This window comes from Aegilops tauschii, chromosome 2, assembly GCF_002575655.3.
Source record: "Aegilops tauschii subsp. strangulata cultivar AL8/78 chromosome 2, Aet v6.0, whole genome shotgun sequence".
Taxonomy (NCBI): Eukaryota; Viridiplantae; Streptophyta; class Magnoliopsida; order Poales; family Poaceae; genus Aegilops; species Aegilops tauschii.
This window is the reverse complement of record NC_053036.3, coordinates 468,175,880-468,179,325: the sequence shown is the minus strand read 5'-3', so window position 1 is coordinate 468,179,325 and position 3,446 is coordinate 468,175,880.

Below are 3,446 nucleotides of genomic sequence, written 5' to 3'. Positions count from 1 at the left end.
TTAATAGCAGCATGGTCTGTGGGAATAGTTACTTTGGAGTCAATAATATAAGGTCTAAATTTATCACAAGCAAACACCACTGCTAAGAATTCTTTTTCAGTAGTAGCATAATTTCTTTGAGCACTGTCTAGAGTTTTACTAGCATAATGAATAACATTCAATTTCTCATCAACTCTTTGCCCTAGAATAGCACCAACAACATAATCACTAGCATCACACATAATTTCAAAAGGCAAGTTCCAATCAGGTGGTTGAACAATAGGCGCAGATATTAAGGCTTTCTTGAGTGTTTCAAATGCTTCTAAACAATCATCATCAAAAACAAAGCGAATATCCTTTTGCAAGAGACTAGTGAGAGGCCTAGAAATTTTAGAGAAGTCTTTGATAAATCTCCTATAAAAACCAGCATGACCTAGGAAACTACGAATACCTTTTATATCTTTAGGACACGGCATTTTCTCAATTGCATTAAGCTTAGCTTGGTCCACTTCAATACCTCTTTCAGAAATTTTATGACCCAAGACAATGGCTTCATTAACCATAAGGTGGCACTTCTCCCAATTCAAGACAAGATTTGTTTGTTCACATCTCTGCAAAACTCGATCAAGATTGTTAAACAATCATCAAAAGACTTCCCATAAACAGAGAAGTCATCCATGAAAACCTCAACACTCTTTTCACAAAAGTCAGAGAATATAGCAGTCATACATCTTTGAAAGGTAGCAGGTGCATTACATAAACCAAAAGGCATACGTCTGTAAGCATAGGTTCCTAAAGGACAAGTAAAAGTGGTCTTTTCTTGATCAGGTTGAGAAACATGTATTTGTGAAAAGCCAGAATATCCATCAAGGAAGCAAAAGTGTGTGTGCTTAGATAATCTTTCAAGCATTTGATCAATAGAAGGCAAAGGGTAATGATCTTTTCTAGTTGCTTTGTTTAATTTTCTAAAATCAATTACCATTCTATAGCCTGTAACAATTCTTTGTGGAATAAGTTCATTCTTATCATTAGGAACAACAGTTATACCTCCTTTGTTAGGAACACAATGAACATGACTTACCCATCTACTATTAGCTATATGATAGATTATACCTGCTTCCAGAAGTTTTAATATTTCCGTTCTTACCACTTCTTTCATCTTCGGATTTAACCGACGTTGGTGATCAATAACGCGTTTAGCATCGGGTTCCATATTAATTTTGTGCTGACATAGAGTGGGACTAATGCCCTTTAAATCATCAAGAGTATATCCAATAGCAGCTCAGTGCTTCCTTAGAACTTTCAATAATCTTTCTTCTTCATGTTCTGAAAGGTTAGCACTAATAATAACAGGATATATCTTCTTTTCATCAAGATAAGCATAATTCAAAGTGTCTCGCAATTATTTTAACTCAAAGACAGGATCACCTTTAGGTGGAGGAGGACCTCCTAGAGTTTCAATAAGCAAATTGTGTTTAAGCAGAGGACGTTGTTCAAACAAATTTTTATCTATTTCATTCCTTTCATGCATATGTAAATCATTTTCATGGTCTAGCAAATATTGTTCTAAAGGATTGGTAGGTGGTATAGTAATAGAAGCAAGACCAATTAATTCATCCTTACTAGGCAATTCTTTTTCATGAAGCTTTCTACTAAACTTGGAAAAATTAAACTCATGAGACTCATCACCAAAACTAACACCGACAGTTTGTTTCTCACAATCTATCTTAGCATTAACGGTGTTCAAGAAAGGTCTAGCAAAGATAATGGGACAAAAGTCATCTTGTGGGGAACCAAGAACAAGAAAATCAGTAGGGTATTTTATTTTCCCACACAAGATTTCAACATCTTTAACAATCCCAATTGGTGATATGGTGTCTCTATTAGCAAATTTAATAGTAACATCTATGGCTTCTATTTCTGCGGGTGCTATGTCATTCATAATTTCTTGATATAAGGTGTAAGGAATAGCACTCACACTAACACCTATGTCACATAAACCATGATAACAATGATCTCCTATTTTAACTAAGTTGACAGGCATGACAACAACAGGTCTATGTTTATCCTTTTTATCAGGTTTGGCAATTCTAGCAGCTTCTTCACTAAAGTAAATAACATGCCCATCTAAATCTTCTTCCAAGAGATCTTTAACCATAGCAATGCTAGGTTCTACTTTAATTTGTTCATCAGGTTTAGGTGTTCTAATATAACTTTTGTTAACCATAGTTGAAACTTTAGCATGTTCCTTTATCCTAACAGGGAAAGGTGGTTTCTCAATATAAGCAGAAGGAACAACTGGATCAACATTATAAAGTATAGTTTCTTCTTTAACTGGTACCGGTTCTTTAATAGGTGGGTGATATTTAAACCACTTCTCTTTAGGGAGTTTGTTGAGGATATAACCATTAGAGTCACCCGCCCAGGAGGGGCCGGGTTACGTCATAATAATCATTGCATGAAGCCCAGAATCAAGCTTGAAGATGGCGGTTCAGTAATGGGCTTAAGACCCGGAGGCGGCTTAAGGCGCGTAGTGTTAAACCGCCGTTATGGCAAGACTTGTAGTGTAAGGCAAGAGTAGTTAAGAGTTCGAGCCGGACACTGTTATAAGCCGGCCGGGACTCTGAAAGCCGCTGGGCATCAACCTCTCTATATAAAGGGACGACCCAGCGGCGGTTCGGGGACAAGGAACATCTGATCGATAACCAGGCAGGGCGGTTTAGCTCCTGGTCGTCGAAACCCTAAGCAATACAACCTCAACTGGACGTAGGCTTTTACCTTGAACGTAAGGGGCCGAACCAGTATAATCTCCGTGTCCTTTGTCCCGTTTAACCCCTTTAAGCTTCCTTGTTGCGATGGCTCCACGACTAAGTCCTTGCTCGAGGACATCTGCCGTGACAATTCCATGACAGTTGGCGCCCATCGTGGGGCCAGCGCACGGTGGATTTGAGTTCTTGAAGGGCAGCTTCGAAGGGCTCAAGGGATACGCTGTGGGCCGGATGACCAAGAGTCGCCACGGCAAGCTCTACATTGACGATGCAAACTGGGGCCCCGACGCCGGCTCAATCGAGTACGGGTTCCGGGTCCCCTTCGGCGGAATCCATGTCTTCATTGGCAAGATTGGTGAGCCGGGCCCTGAGCCGGACCTCTGCGCCGATCTCATCGAGATGGCTCAGCGTGCACAACCTGCCCGGACTCTGCCTGCCTCGAAGCATGCTTTCGTGGGATGCATCCATGGAGGACTCTCTGAAGGATCTGGATCTGGCGATGAGACGGCCGCTCGCTCTGACGACGAGTCATCCACAGAGGAGACCGACTCGTTATACCAACTTCAAGATGGCAGGCGCAGGGGTTGTTCCGATGGCGACAGTATTCCGGACCCCTTTGAGCCGCCGAGCCGGGTTGGAATCTTTATGGCCAGTGCACAACCTGTTCAGAACCCCGCCACCGGGGCAGGAGGCCCTGTG